This window comes from Sylvia atricapilla, chromosome 17 (genome assembly GCF_009819655.1).
Source record: "Sylvia atricapilla isolate bSylAtr1 chromosome 17, bSylAtr1.pri, whole genome shotgun sequence".
Lineage (NCBI taxonomy): Eukaryota > Metazoa > Chordata > Aves > Passeriformes > Sylviidae > Sylvia > Sylvia atricapilla.
The window spans coordinates 6,542,971-6,559,709 of record NC_089156.1 but is presented as its reverse complement, the minus strand read 5'-3'; the positions used below and the strand labels follow the sequence as shown (position 1 = coordinate 6,559,709).

Below are 16,739 nucleotides of genomic sequence, written 5' to 3'. Positions count from 1 at the left end.
AGCAGAATATCTCAGGTGAATAAGTAAGAAAATGCACATTTATTTATTCATAATATAATTGTAAAATATCTTGCTTCAGGCACTGTTGGACTGAGAAGAGTGCCTTTTTTTTGGTACTCCTAGACTTTCTGTGCAAGGAATGCTGTGCACTGTAGTCCATTTCTGAGTTCTCTGTGTGCCACTTTTTCTGTTGTTTCTTATAGACAAGATCTAGCACATCTAAAATCTTCTGGTCCTACAATGGAAAATTAACATCATTCCCTAAGAAGCTGGAATATAAACTAATAAGGCAGGTTTCCAGAATCTGATTGCATCAGTCAGAAAGATATAGTATGAAGAGAAAAGTGGATATTCCCTGGGGGGAGTGTGAAATGAAGACCAGTCTTGTTTGAACAAGGTGCTGTGCATTGTTAGCTGGGTAGAGATATTGGGAGTTGCAGCCTGTCAGAACCAGCATCTCCAAGGAGGGGGAAATATTTCCAGGTAGAAGTCTCAGCAGTTTGTAATAGAGTATGTCCAATATATTAATACATTTATTTAAGGAAAGCCTTTATACTCCATGAAAGATGAACTATACCCTTACTGCATCTCCTGCCCTGTTTTCTTTCAGATCATACAAAGACCAGAAAGTGTGTTGGGTTTTTCTGTCCTCCTTTCCTTTACTTTTAAGCAGTATCGGAATCAGGCTTTTTATTCCTTGTTTCAGCATAAAGCCAATGACCAAGATCCCTCTACTTAAATCTTTCACAAGGAGACTCTTTTTCCCAAGGCTCTGCAATGAATTAGCTAGGCGGTAACATAACTCAAACAAATCTAAGCTATAGATACCTTTTCAGTACTTGTCTATTAGAATATTATGTAACTACAGGAAAATAAAATATCAAGGGAAAGAAGTCTGTGAAAAAGACAGGCTTTAAACAAAAATTAAGAAAATAAATAAATGTTCCCTTCATTGTTGGCTCCCTGTGAGGAAAGCCCCAAATGCTTTTTTCCATGGTGTACTCCCAACAAAACAGTTAAAATTGAAAGCTTGTTTTACTTTTATCTTTTTCTAATGTGTGAATGAAGTGTAATGCAGCCAACCAATATTCTGTTCACACTGTGTCAGAGCAACAGGTTAGAAAGCAGCTTTTAGCTTTATGCAGGAGGTTGAGCTCAGAAATCTTTATTTAAACACCTTTGTTCATCGGGGACAAAGGACTGAGCGTTGGCATTTTTATTTAATCTTGATAGTCTTCCTTTTTTTCTCCCTCTCAAAGGATCAAGAGGAAATGCATTAATTTTCAACTTCACACGAAGGCAAGTTGTACAAACACAGCTGAGAACATCAGGAAACAAGCATTTTCCTTAGAGAAATGGAGTCAAGTCATGTTGTGCTGGCAATAAACTCCTGGATAATTGGGAAGATGTTGTTAGGCACAACAGTTTGGGCTGCAGGGTGTTCACACTGATAGCACTGTTCACTGTTGGCTGTCTTAGGTGAATGACTCCTGTAATGTAGAAAGCAGCAATTATTAACCATCTAACAGGAATTAATTTAAAGAACACAAGCTGCTTTGGAGACTTAAGAAATGGCTCTTAGATTGTCAAAGGATATTTTTGTTAATTCATTTAATTTACACCACACTGAGGTCTAATTAAATCATGGCAGCAACTTTTGAATTTTTGCCTCTTCACTTTTCATTGAGTTGATTTCTTGGACATATTTCAAACACAGGAGAATAAGGAGAGTTCTCTTAACACTTCAGACTTTGCTTGCATTTCCATCCTTGTTCATTCTAAGTATATTCAGCGTTTCTAAGAGCTTCAGATCAGGACTATGGTTTTCTTTCTTAATTAAGGATTTACTTGTTATCCTTGAATTTCTCTTCTTTCTACCTTTTTGCAAGAGGCTCATTCTATTTTACTTAGCTACTTTTAGCACTATTTAAGCGTTAATAAGTGAAGTCCCTTTTGATGGAGTAAGAGTCCAATCTATTCATAAGAGAGCATTTCAGGATTTTCTGCTTGCATCTTCCTTTAACTCCCTTGTACTTTCCAAATCTAGAAAGGCCATAGCTCCAGAGGAGGCAATTCTAAATAAATTCTAAGTCCTGTCCATAGCTGTGGTATTGTCCCCCTTGAAGAATGAGAAATCAACCATTTATGAGTGTTTACAGCTGGACCTTCTGAAAGGCATCATCTTTCCTTAATGACAAAATGCATCAGGTTCACAAGCTGTGACAGCAGTGCCTCAGGGTTCCCATGACGGTGGCAAAGTGGAATATCTGATGAAATTTGCCTGTGAAGTGCAAGGCTGCCTTTTTTGTCACTGAGGTTACTCAGAGAGAACTCTGAGGTCCTGCAGTTTTTTGTAGTGAGTAGCAAACTCTCAAAGTGCTAAAAACTACCCTGGAGTGATGAGATTGTTCATGTGTGGGCTTAAACATCCTTGTGAGGCCACCTCATTGTCTTATGCTCCAATTCTGGAAGTCCTAATATTTCCCAAGTTCACAAGTTGGGTGAACATTTGCTTTAAGCTATTACGTTGATCCCTAGGAACAGCAGAGGGGGGGTGCCCCCTTGGATCTACATTATTGATTGAAGTACTCTCCCTCACTGTACTTCAGTGAAGTGTAGCCAAGAACAACAAGATAAGAATTAATGTAAGTGACAAGGGAGTTCCTCAGACTCTGCCAGTGCACATTAGCCTGGCTGAAGAGAAAAAGAAGCCGATACTTGAGTCTTTTGAGTTGTGAAGGGTCTGGTCAGTCCTTGAAGGGGAAGCACATGAATGGCCCAGTTGTCATCGCATTTTATTTTTCCTCCAACTTTGACTAATGGTGCATTTCCTCTGGCCTCCCACGGGCCATCCGTGGCTGACTTGCTTTGTCACTCTTCACATCGAGTCGCTGCCTTTACTGTCCACGCTGTTCCCATGGCGGGAGCCCAGTGTCCTCTAAAGAAACGCACAGGCACAAACCATCTGTCATTCTTCCACTCCTCTTTCAAGCCACCACTTCCCATATTGTGTGGCCTTGCAGGCTGAAAGCAATCTGCCTCCCCCTGCATGCCTGGAGTACATGCCAGCCCTCACCCCACTTGATAAGGGACCTCCCGACAGTGCCTGTAAAAATATTAATGGGCATCTCCCAGTTGATAATCAGCTCTGCCTTTTTATTGTGCTCATGGGGTGATAAGTTGTCTGGATCAACAAGAAATTGCCCCTTTTTCAGGCAAAGTTATTAGGGTCAAATTAGGTGTGAGTTGTGAAATTAATCATTGCAAGCACAAATAATTTGTAGTGTGCTATGGACAAAGGAGAAAAAAAGAGAGACTAGAAGAGGAAATTATTGTAGGGCACAAAGAACCAAAGTGATTGGGAAGGAGGGAGGAGAGAATGGCTGGCAGTGCTGTACAGGATGTTGAGCTAGCCTTGTAGGCTGTGCTGGATTTGGTCTCATGCACCTGTGGACTGTGAAATAATAGAACAAGGTTCTTTAATGTCATTTGAGAGTCTGAATTAATCCACATACAAGATGTCTTAGACAGAGGAAGATACCTGACTTTGCACCAGAAACACTGCTTTTATGCATACGTAAGTTGATTATATTCCTTGCACATCTCCAAATAATCTGAATAATGTGAATCTAGTCTCTCCTGGAAATGAGTGCAGCATCCACTGAAAAGCCTCAGTTCTGTTTTCTGAGGTGAAAAGCCTGAACTTTGTGCTGAAAATACAAATCCAAAGGTGTGCTGAATTTGCTTGGAAATGCTGCAAAGCTATTCTCATTTCCTGTAACTCTTGCAAGATTGGCCCTTTTCCATGGCTAAGCCCCAATTCTTAGCCAGCCAGAACGAAGTGGCAGGAGAAATTCACTCTCTCTTTCATCTTCTAGTGTATCTAGGAAAGCAAGAACCAAGGCTTTGAACCATTAATTCCGAAGTCTGTGACCTGATTTCCTGCAGTAGAAACTGTTTTAAGGGTTTTGTCTTCTCTTACCAAAGCTAATTGTTAATTGCATCTTCTTTTCTCCAGCCACTGCGACAAGGAATGACTGCCTTCTGTGCTGATGACAGATCTGCCCCTCTGCTATCAAACTGAGCTTTTGCCATCTCTGTTTCCTAGGAATTGCCTCTGCCTGGGAGCCAGTGGAGCAGCCATGCTGGGGGCAAGGCAGTTCTCTGAAGAGGATGATGATGGATGACAGTGATTCCCTTCCACATGGATAGGACACTGAGGTTGTGTTAATTTTTTATTCCCTCCCCAATATTCTCCTTTTCCTATTCTGAGTTCTTAAAACAAATCTTGGTTTTGCTGTATGAACAACACACAGATGCTGTAGTGCTATAGTGACTCAAAAAAACGTATTTTTTGGCACAGGGTGCAATGCATCCCTTGGTCAAAATTGTCAGGAAAGAGATAATTGATGCAGGTCTCAAAGGCTGCTGCATGGCCATCACAGGGTACACAAGGAATAAATTTGAATGCCTCTATCAAATTTTTAGTGTTTACACCAGCAACACTGCTTCTTTTTCTCTCATTACTGTCATATATGTATTTTGCTCCAGTTCTCATACTGGCCTCCCTCCTGTGCTTAGGGAAGAAGCAGGTCTGGCATTCCTACTGCACTGAGGTTCTCTTGGGCCTTAGGGAATGGGTTTGCAATGATGTAGCTACACTGGCACAAAACTCTGGCCATGTACCAGCACAAAGCAAAGTTTGTCTGGAAGCAACTTGCTCTGAAAAATATCTGCAAGGAGTATAGATGCCCTCATGGAGATGGGTTCTCAGGACTGGATCTCAGCCATGTTGAGAATCAGCTTTGTGTTGATGTACTTCCATGAAATATTCTTTAATAGTCGAACCGTTTTGAGCAGAGATCATATTTCCAGTTTGGGATTCCCTTTATACATCTTTCATTAATACAGGGATTCTCCGCAATCAGAGACCAGCACTGCAGAACAGCTGGATCCATTTTGGCTTGACAAGGGGCATGGGCATTTTTTTATATGTATTTATGGCTTTTGTGAACATTCAAAATGCTTTTTATAAATATTAAAAATAATCAAGGGTTCTGGAAAGAATTCATCCTGCATTACCACCATCTGCAGGAGTTCTTCCATCTTCCTCTAGAATATGTATTACTAGCTGACACTGTGAACTAACTGGTCCAGTCTGGGAATTCCTAGCTACAGCTCGAGGAAAGGGAGGCTGTGAAGGGAATTGGTATCTCTTGATCATCAGAGAGAGCAAATACAATACAGGCGGCAGTCTGGCTGCCCCTGGAGCAAGTCAGAAGCAAGAAACTTGCAAGCAGGCACCTCAGAGAGCTCCCCAGAGTTTTGCTTTGCCTGCTGCACCCGCTGTGGTTACTTGGTAGGTTACTTGCCCTGCTTGTCTTGAGGTAGCTGGAGTTGAGGCATCTGTTTCCCATTTAGAGTTTGGAGGATGCCCAGGTCTGACTTGGCATGCTGTCTGCACTGGGCATCAGCAGTACAGATGTGGAAACCACAAACCCGATTAATATGAGCCTAGAGTAAAAACTCAAATAAGCTTATAAATAAAACCAGACTTGCAGATTATTTGTTTCCATATTAGTCTATAATAGACCCTACTCAATATGTTTGTTTTATTTGGTTTGGTGACCGACATAGGTATTTATATTTCCAATAAAAATTTAAATCAGAATACAACAGATGAAGTAAGCCTACATTATTTCTGCAGAAGATGATTGCAACTGTCTGAAGCATGTAATTCCTTACATGAAATGTTAGCCTGCTTTGAACAGAGATGTGACAGACTTCTCAGTATTTAATTTACCGTTCCATCATAGCTCCATATCCTACATTTATATATTAAAATAGACTCCTAAATGGACTCTAATCCTCAATGAATAATCCAGAGGTGTTGGATGGCTTGGTGGGTCTAATTCTTGGTATAAGCACCATCTCTGTGATCTTGGGTGAGTCACTAAATTATCCCCATGTCCAAGCTTAAAGTGGTGACTGTCTTTTTATCCCTGCCAGGTTCCTGCTGAGCTCTGAGTTTGATGACCTCAGGTGCTCCTTCCCAGTGAACTTCAGCTGCTTGAGTGCAGGTAACAAAACCATCCAGAGAAGAGAGTTCCAGAGAACCATCTGAGAAGATTCTTCAGCAGTGCTGACAGACATTTTACTCAGTGGAGCAGATCTCTTCCTGGGTACTGATGGTTCTCAATCCTAAAGTGAGATTACCTTGGGTCAGCTCCATTTAAACACAACTGTATCAGAAAAATTCTGTGGGTCAGCAGCAGTAGGACATCTAATTTATTCTGCCTGCATTGTGGCACTCAGGGTGGGACACCTGCACAAAGCCTGACAGATCTCTGAGGTGAGGCCTTGTACACGTCTGTGCTGAGCAGTGTCTGCAGGTGACTAGTGAGGCTGACCTGGCATTCAGACCATGCCGTGGTGACAGAGCAGGAATCGTGCCTCGCTCCCCTAAACCACCTAAATAGACAATAGAGGGAAATAAGCACTTCCACGTGCTGGTTTGGATCTCACATGGGCTATCAAGGGAGCATAGAGTTCCCAATGGGATGAACCTGAGCCTTGGATAAGTACTTGCAGTGACTTCTTTGTCTTCATGGGGCTCTAAGACAAATGAATAAACAAACAATGCTCTCTTCTCATCTCTGCCTTGCAAAAATGTAAGGGAAAAAACTTCTACACCCTTTTTTAGAGTGTCAGTGCCAGAGGAAAATACATCAGCCACTATTCCATTTACATGTCCAGTTTTCATTTCCAGTTGTTTCTCTGGAATCCCGTTTTTTCCCTTCTCTTCAGCTGGTTGACCAGTGGCCTGTTCTTATAAAACAAGTTTTCAGCTTTGTAACAGTCCTGACTTCTAACTGTTTGAAAGGCAAGAGGGTCACTCAAAGTAAACTCTCTTGTGCTAGATAGTGTTTTTCCACATGGAAATGTTGGAGGGCCACTCTGTGCTGTCAGCCCAGAAAGGCCAGAAGATGCCTTCAGACTCCCCAGGTGCCTCTGTGTTTGTTTTCTAATGTTATTGCACACACAATATCATTAATATTATGTCCAAAGCTTGTCTTTATAAACAGAGTCAACACATCTAACTTATTAGTCAGCCACTGGAAAAAAGGAAAGGATTAAGTCAACACTGTGAGGAATTAACCCTTTTTGTTGCCCAGGGAAGAAATCAACGATGATACAACCTCTTGAAATTGCAAAAGGGACTTGATTGTTTTCTCTCACAAATTAGGGGAAATATTTCCCCTCACTTTAGCACTCTAATATAAGAGGTGTCCTGCAGGACTCAGAAAAGACTAGTGACTTACAACACATGATTTTCTTTCCCATGGTATACGCCACTGAAGGGCAGGAAATTTCCCTCCCACCCACCACCTTCTTTTTTTTTTGCAATCTCCATTTCCCTGCAGGCTGCCTCAGGTACTGGGCTAGGCTTGGCATGTAGACACAATTAGAAATAGAGGCGAGACTGCACGGAGCAAAGTGTCCAAGTGCTGAGTGAGTGCCCAATGGGCCGTAGCAAAACGCACAACCAAGTCAAAGAAAAATGGAAAATATTCCATAAAATTCATCTTTGCATCCCTTTTTCCTCTCTTGATATATGGCCCCTTATTCACAGCTGCCCGGGCCCCGGCCCGCATGTAAATATGTCAGTGCAGCAATGAGACGGAACACGGGCGCAGGAACGCCGGCGGCTGCTCCCAGATAAAACACTGAGCTGGAGCCCACGAGTTTATTGTACAGAGAGATCAAGGCAGAGCAGCAACATTTCTGTCCGGCTCCAGCCTGCCAAGGTTGCTGGTCCAGCTCCTTTCACAACTACCATATGTCCACATGGATGTCCCTTTCCAGAAAGGGACATGTTCCTCGTCTCGCAGCTCCGTAGCCTTTACAAGCTCCCCGATACTTTCCACGTGTTGCTTTGCAGTGATCTGGAAATGCAGGTGGGACAAAGGATGGGCATGGAGGTGAACTTCCAACTGTTCTGCTCCATACTGCTCTCCCTGAACAGTCCCTCTGTGGGCCTGGGAGATGTTAATGCTTGGTTTGGTTCCCCTCAGCAGAGGGCACTGGATCCTGTAAATGGGAATCTATGCCGGGAAGCATGAGGGTCTGATCGCTTTTGCAGATGGACTGATTTTTTTTCTTCTGGATACTGGTGGTGTGGAAGAGAAGTCTGCAGCTCTGTCTGCTGCCTGCTGATTGACTGAGAGACAACCATGGCATGTGTTAGCAGATGATAAACTTGTCATTTACATATATATTTTTTATTTTAATTAAAGTGGTAGCTACAAAAACCAGTTATCTGGAAATCAGGTTGGCTAAAGTACCATCTGGCATCCTTCTGAAGAGTAACACCAGCCAGGTGACACAATGGAGGGAGATGCAAACACCTACAAACTAGAGCCTGAACTGCCAGGCTGGGGTGGAAATGAATTGTTCAGGCTTGTTGCTGCAGCCCACAGAGAAAATACAGCAGTGGTCTGAGGAGAGCTGCCTGGATCAGGGAGTTTAACATTCTTTGTAACCCTTGATCCAAAGTCCCACAATTTCAATATAAAATAACCATTTTTTCAGTGGGTTCATCTTCTTGTCAGCAATACCCCCAAACAGTGCACTGTCAATCCACTCTCCCTCCTTCATCACCAAGTTCCCTTTGCTTTGTGCTGGGGTTTGCATTTTCCTCACTCATGGCTCTGATGAGCTGTAAACCAGGGGGACTAACAAAAAAATTAGGAATGTATTTTTTTCAAATTATTTTTTAAGTTTAGATGGATCTCATGCATGTATGTTGCAACATAACTCTTTTAATAATAAAAGTTTTAATGCTAATAAAGAACATATATTTTAAAAACTTGCTAGGTCTTTAACTGGCACTACACTAATATGTTGAAGATTTGACACAATCTATTCATAAAATCAAGAATAAGAATTCATTCTCCACATGGACACCTATTGACCTAAGTTCTTGAGCTGACCTAGGATGCTTCACATTAGATGACAGCTCCAAATGCAAGAAATTCAAATACTACAATATACACTTGAGCCCTGCTGAAGAAAACTACAAGGCCATGCTGTCTCCCAAAAGCAGCTAGTAGTTATCCAGGGGTTTATACTTCTATAGCAACACATCTCACCACACCCTAACATTTGCCAGACCCAAACTAGAGGTTAAATGTGCTGGAAAATGTGGCAGTAGCTTCCAGCATTAGTTGATTCCTGGGCTTATTAGGACTCAGGCATGCCTGCCTTGCAGAGCAGCAAGATCAGTTTCAGAGCTGGGAGAGTGGAGCAGCTTTTCTTTCACACACCCTCTCTCCACAAGTCTGAGCTTTTGCCTTTGCCTTGGCAGTGCAACATACGGTTCAGGGGCTGCCCATGGCCTGTAGTGCTGTGCCACTGTTCCCATTTACATCAGATAAAAGGCACGATTGCTAAGGGTTGTAGGTTTGATCAGTTTTTATTAAATAGGTCAGCAGGCCCTACAGTTGGCAGCCATCTCCATCCCAGAGCTGTGATGAAAGGCAGTATCATGGCAGGCTCCAGTGTATCTTTTTATCTGTCCTTCCTGGTACAGCATGTTCCAGGTGGAGACGGGCAGGTGCTGGTGCTAAACCCTCCCCTGCTGCTGTTCCCTGGTGACAACAGCAGCATCCTGTGTTCAGACCCCAGCTCCCTCTGGCTGCCATGGAAACTGCTGCTGCCATCACAGTTCTTTAAAACATTGCAACTTTCTGACCCAGGCATGTTTTTCTGGGAAGGGAGAAGCTCCTTTGCAAACAGATGTCCTCTTGAAGTGCTTCCTGTAGTCTTCATTAGGCTAAACCAAGTCTATATTTTGCAGCTTTCCACTGTATAAGCCTGATTCTGCTCCTTCATTTTTGGTACTGTACATCATTATTCCTTAACACCACTCAGTAGAGAAGTAGGTAAATGATAAACTTGGCTACAAGTTTTGTTCAGTAGCAATTTCCCTTAGCAGTTTTAAAGTGTAACTTTAATTTTTTTTTATCAGTTTCTTGACAGGTTAATGGGGTACATGGACAGGAGACTTCTGCTTTATCCCCTGCAGCCCTGACAATTTGGGGTGTTGCCTGGCTCAGCTCCTAGACGTGAGAGGAGCTTCCACTTCTCCCCAGTGATTTCCTGATGCTACTGGAGGATTACAGATGTGATTCATTCCAGAAGGTACTGCTGAGTGCCCCCAGGTAACTGACCTGCCAAGCAAAGCTGGTAGCATCAGGGCCATGAGAATTCCCTCTCCTGAGAAGAGGCCAGTGTCAGCCCTGGGACCTGACATTGAACAGTGCAGAGTTTTGTTAGAAGCCAACTGAAAACGTGGTGCTGTTACTATCTGACACCAGCTGAAACAAAAGCCAAACCTTGATGAATGTCTGATCCTAAAAGTAAACAGTTTGATTTTTTTTTTCCTTTTTTTTTTCCTTTGCAAGTCAGGGGCCCTCTAGGGTTTTATCTGATTTTGGCAATCTCCTGCACATTTTGGGGCCTGGAGCATGGTTTTAATTGTTACATCACAAAAGTTGCCAAATAATGTTGGATGCTCCTTAAAAACTCTCTCAATTTTATGGAACTTCTCAACGGCTTGACTAATACAATAATTACTGGAACTCGGCTATGTTGCCTAGTGGCAAATGGAATTTTTTCATAATGATCCTGTCTGTCGTTAATAGCAGGATTTGTTCTTTCTCTCAGCGGGAGAAAGGCCAGAAAGCCATGGTATCTGTCTTTTTTAATGACAGCCAACAGCAAACGGATAAAATAATCAATTATATCCACAGATAGGCAGATAAAGTATAATTTATCATGTCAAAAACAAAAATGTTTTTAATTGGGCTGTTAATCATTTTGTAATTTTAACTAAAGAGATGAGGACTCTGCTTTGTGCTCAGACATCACTAATATTTCATACATTTGCTGGTCTTATTATAGCTTTAATAATAGTGTTTACCCCTAACTGCCACAATATAAAATACAATTTCTACTCTCATTAGCTGATGCCTTTGCAGTTAGAAAAAGATGCCCTTCCCTTTTATTTTTCTTCCTCTAGAAAGATTCAGGAGATAAAAAAAGGGGGCCAGTGTACTAATCAGCTGTAACAGTTTTTAAAATATGCCCATCTTTTTCTTTAATTAGAAGTACCCATACTTCAACCAACAAACTTGTTACAGAAACATGGTTGTTTCTAGGTTTGTTGAGGTTTTTTTGCCAGCAAAGCATATAAAGAGATTAGTATAACACAGCAGAAATTGGAAGCCTGGAGTTTTGATTTCTACCACACCTCTGTTGTCTTGTGGGAAGCTGGGCAGATAATTTAATCCCTCCTAACTTGTTCTCCATGTCTGTAATGTAGGTATTAGATAGCTGCATCATCAGTCTGCTGTAGAGTATGTAGGTGTTGTAAGATACATGAAAATTAGTAATAAATATGGCAAACATCTGGCTGGCTGGCTGCAACAGCAGCCTCTCTGATAGCTACCTCTTTGAGGAAGAAAATGGGAACTTTATGGCTGGACCTAAATCTTCCCCATATTATAACTGAAAATGGCATCATAATGCTGCCTGATTTCAGGATCAGTGAGGAATCATCTAGCAGAAAAATCTCTCAGCACTGGGTACTTTGGCTGTCTACTTTTATTATTCCTCTACAATCCTGTATTGTTATTATTCCTGTATGCCACGAGCAGATGCCCTGTGTGGGACCAGATCTCTGTTTTCCCCATAAATTCTACATTTAAAAAATGCTAGCCATGCTAAGAAAAGAAATGTGATTTTTGACCACCCCCCCCCTTTGCCTCATGTACACTGAAATTACTTCCCTGCTTCAGTGTTTCACAGAAGGAAATAAGTCTTCACTCCTCTAAAACTGGTTCCCTTCTGAACAGCTTCACTTTCCTTAAATCAAGATCCAGCCTCCAGAGTACCTGCTTGGGAGCAGAATGTGCACTTAAGGTAGTTTGGCAAGAGCAGATTTCACTTTCAGTGTTACGGTGGATGTTTTTGCTGGGGTTTAATTGTACATCCACAGCATCTCCCAGCGGTGTGTGTAACACACGAGGGGGCAGAACTGCTCTTCCTGTAACTGGATCTGTCTTGGGTGTGGGGCAAGTTTAGTGGATTGAGTGGGGTTTTTACAGGTCTAATGGCAGGATTGAGGCTGTATTTACACTGAGAAGGAAGGAGGAGAAGCTCTGGAGCTGGCTTGTCCAAGCATAAATAAACTGGAGGTGCATGAACATTCACAAAGTTCCCAGAGAGTCACATTGCACAACTTAATGGGCCTGGTGCCTTCACCTGTGCCAATTTTATGTGACTCTTAACTCTGGTCTTAAAAAAAAATGAGACTTGCTCTAATGACATCAACAGCCTTCAGTGAAGAAAATATGCTGCTACTTTGATACAGATCCCCTTTTGAGGAGGACACTGTAGACAGCCAAAGCTCTTTTTCCCATCTGGTAGGTGAATGTTATGATTCCCTGCTCAGAACTGTGGCCTCAACAATCCTCTGCTTCCAGCATTACATTAGATGATTTTGTTCAGAATATGGTTATCTGCTGCCCCTGCTTTAGCCACCTTGATTTTACTGTCCCTCTCCATGACATGAAAGGATGGAAAAGGGGGATGTGAGCTGGCTGGGGGAGGGGAGACAATAGCATGAGCAGGGGGTTAAATGAACCAGCTGTTATGTGTGAAGTATCTGCTTTCTAATTGCTTCTGTTGGAATTCAGGGGAAAAAGGCACTGGCTTCAGTTAATTAATAAGGCAGGACTCACATAAACTCCAGCTGTGAGCACAGGACTGGTCTTTAAAGGATAAACCCAGGAGGTGGGGCAGAGAGTTTGATTTCCTTGCACTAAATCCCATCACATGCTGCTGGTTCTGTGTGTGTCCACTTAAGCCTTTTGGTTGGCCTGTCTGAACCAGACATGAGGAATCTGTTGCTGTCCACGTGCCTCACCCCGAGAAAAATGATCTCTCCTCAGAAATCAAAGGTGTGAGGCTATGTTTCAAGCTAGGGTGAAACTGCTGTGTTTTCACTCGAGTTTGGAATCCCTAAAAAGTGAGGACATTTGGATCAAAGTTTTTTTTCAAACTTAACAGAAGCTTGGGCTTTTGCAGCTGGACAGAGATACAGGTTTGCCATTTGGTTCTCTTTTCTGTCTAGTTCCAGAGGGTTGGGATTTGGCATCCTGTCAACATCTCTCTCATCTGAGCCCTGCCTTGGGGGCTTTGCTGGAAGTGTAGCACTGATGGGGAGGTTGTGCAGCTGATGCCTCCAGACCATGTCCAAAGGCTATTTTACAGTGATCTCTTTGAGGAGAACAATGCTCAGTTAATTTCCCTTTTTTTCTGAAAAGGGCTCAAAAAGATCAGGGCTTTTTTCTGAGTTACCGACAGTGCCCCTAAAACCCACATGAAAGTGCAAATGCCACAGTGTTTCCTCATTTGATGCTGCTCCAAGCCTTGCTGCCATAGGACATCCCCCACCACCAGTGCAAGGTCCTTCTAGTCAGAGAACAGCTGGGGGTCTGTGCTGAGACCAAAGTCTTCTCCCACTTCCCATGAGATGGCATTTGTGGGTTTCAAAGCTTGTTGTTTAAGTGTGTTATGTTAGGAAACAGTGGAACGAGAGAAAAAGGTGGAGGGGATGTTCCTATGTGGTTAATAGCCTGCTTTTCCTCACTGAGTGTGGAGGGAAATGAGCTTCCTGCGTAAGGTGAGATGTCATTTTCTGGATGGAAACCTTTGTGTCCTGGCTGGCCTGCTCCTTTGCTGCACTGCTCAGGGGAGGTCTCTCCCAGTGTCACCGCTCTCCCTCCCGGGCCCTCTCCTTTCCTGGCACCTTGCTCCTGCCTCCATCAGTCCTGATGCTGCTCAGAGGAGAGCTGGCGTCAGAGCAAGCGAGGGCACATCACCATGTGGCTGCGGATGGGTTGGGAGAGGAGGAGTGCTCACTTTGGCAGAGAGAGCCCAGCTGTTTGTTCTCACACCTCAAGGCTCAAGCATCCAGGAGGATTTTGGCATTTCACTGCTGCAGATTTCAGTGACAGCTCAGCCTGGTGTGGGACCAAACTCACAGATACATCAATAGCCCCAGTCCCCTGGGCCGGCCGTGCTGAGCTGGGCTTCCCACCCAGAGAGAAACAATTCTCGGGTGTTACAGCACGTTTCCAAGCAAGCAAGGTGGGGCCTCACTTTGCAAAGATCTATAAACAGCAGCTTTTCTCTCCTCCATTTCTCTTCACCCTGAACGTGTTGCTGTTTTCAGAGGTTGGTTTCAAAGTGCTGATTCACAGCCACCAGCCGTATTGTTTTATCTGAGGAGATTAGGGCTGAGAATGTTGTGGTTTTGTAGTGAAAAGACTCCATTGGAAATGGCAGCATATTTGACATGAGACTGTTATTTATGCTCAAATAACCATCTTGTTTAAAGATGAGGAGTCTTTTATTTTTTTTCCTTTTCAAGTTTAGATCAATCATGTATGAAGACAAACTCCCACTCAGCCTCCCCTGGCCCCTAATACTTTCAGTTCATTCTTCTTCTGCTCATTATTTTATGATTTTGTCCTTGACTGGAACATTTCTCTATTGCTCTTCCTTACATGCATCATTAAAGAAGGAAAGAACTTACATTTAAAGCTCAAGACTTGTGTAGCTCTTAAACCATAAATAATGTTTTCTACAGATTCTAAGATTATTAAATCCTTCTAGTTAGCCTCCCTCTTATTTTACAGCTCATCTGATTAGAAGGGACATACTCTTGTTAAATTGATTTAATTATTTCTGTTTTGCTTTTGCAAGCAGACATGAGAAAACAGGACCTGGCTGTATGCACTGCTGATCAGAACACTTGCCATAGGAATGCAAAAAAAAAAAAAATGCTTGCAGCAAGAGGACTCATTGTTGGTATGGCAAAAACCTCCAGAGAAGCTCTGCAATTCCTGAGAGGTAGTTAACTTTCTAAATACAAGCAAGTCTACAAGCAAAGCTAAAATCTGTTTATCTAGGGAGATAAATGCAGTCAAACTACCTTCTTCTGTAAAGGGCTGACAGGCACAAATTCTGTGAAGTTTCCCTTCATAAAGAATACTTTAGTGTGAGGAGGTAGTTTTGCTCAGGTAGTGACTGATTTTGGGCAGCTGTAGGAACTGAACCATTGGGCACTCTGCTTTGCCTTCCCATCCCTGGCTTCTGTTGATGCCAGGCTCAGGCTTTGCTGAACCAGGCACCAGCTTTTCCCTACAAATGCAGCCAAACCAGCTGCTGCAGTTTGCAGAGATCCTAATACTGCAATGAGCTGCACTTGTGCTTGACGCAATCTGCTCAGCTCACACAGTACCTCAGGGGGTGGCCAGGGAGTCAGGCCTTGCCCGTGTTACAAACTACAGAACTGAGCACACAGAGAAATAACCCTACCAGAGACAAACTGAGTGAAAAGTGCTGAAAAGCCTCACAGTAGACAGCCTAAACAATGGAATTGGTTCCTCCAGTTAGTCCGTGGTCATCAGTGAGGCAAATGCCTCTGCCTCCTGGGCCAGACAGGCCAGTGTTTTAATGGTAGGCATAAATCTGTTGCATTTTTCTCCTCGTGACCTAGCATATTCTGTCAGGCCAATGCAGGCTCCAGAGAAGGAGTAGAATTTATGTGTACAATAAAACAATAGTTTCAGTGATATCAGCTGTTTGACGAACTTTAATATACATTTGCTATAAAACAGGCAGAAATTACCAGAATGTAATACCCAAATAAAATCCATGATCCATTTGCACGACAGATCTTCAATTTACTCGCATTCATGTGAAAGAGACACATAAAAATGATATCCATGCTTAAAATCACTTAAAAGCAGTCTGAAAGACCCCACAGTTGCAAGTGATACCTCAGTACTTAGCTAATACTCATGTTTCGATGGCTTTGCCTTCATGATTCTTCCAGTGGTTCCTTTATGTTTTCTGGTATTTTGCCAAACACCTGTGAATCAGTGCACAACAAATATTCCTGCCATTTAATTTAGCCTTGCACAGAAAGGCTATATTAGGCCTGATTCAGACCTAATCCCAAACCTCTAAAGAGGTTTAAGGCACTCTGGTTTCACCTAATCCCGAAACCTAAACCAGAATCATTGAAAACCTCCATAACACCACAGGAATGGGCAAATAGTGAGTTTCCACTATGAAATTATTAAAAGGACACAGTGTATCTTTTGGATTTGAGACCTAAAGCTTTGCCTAAGGAGCTTGGACTGTCCACAATAAAAGTGTTTATTTTGAAGTTAGGAGATTGAAAGGTTTATTTGACTAGAGTGTTGATTTCGCCCCTCCCACCCAAAAAACAAAGAGGGGTGATCACCCAGAAGAGTGGAAAATAGGAGAAGGCATGAACAAGTATCAGAGGAGGGGCAGCCCAGAAAAGCAGTCAAAGATGAAACCCAGATTTCTCTTTAAACTCAGTCGTGGCTCCTTGTGAGAAAAAGCAAGAGCATAGCCCTTGGGCACAACTGGGCTCTTGGGACCTGAAGTTCCTCACAGCAAACATTTAAAGAAAGAGTTATTTATGATATAATAAACACATTGCTGCTGTTCAAAATAGAGGATTTGCTCTTTTGAGATCTCTTACTGATAGGAGATAACATGTAAAAACGTGCTGTAATGGAACTTTCAATTACAAACTGCATCCAACTGTAATAAATTTGATCTTGCATTAA

At 42.6% G+C, this 16,739-nt stretch overlaps 1 protein-coding gene and 1 long non-coding RNA gene across 2 annotated transcripts in view; one reads left to right on the top strand and one right to left on the bottom strand.

The window, feature by feature from the left end:
• The window catches only part of TANGO2 (transport and golgi organization 2 homolog), a 423,798-nt gene that overhangs the window by 340,967 nt on the left and 66,092 nt on the right, over positions 1–16,739 (bottom strand). The window lies entirely within an intron of this gene.
• On the top strand, positions 12,770–13,642 carry LOC136368722 (uncharacterized). Its single transcript, XR_010744897.1, has 2 exons — positions 12,770–13,025; positions 13,199–13,642. It is a non-coding gene; the product is annotated as an uncharacterized lncRNA (long non-coding RNA).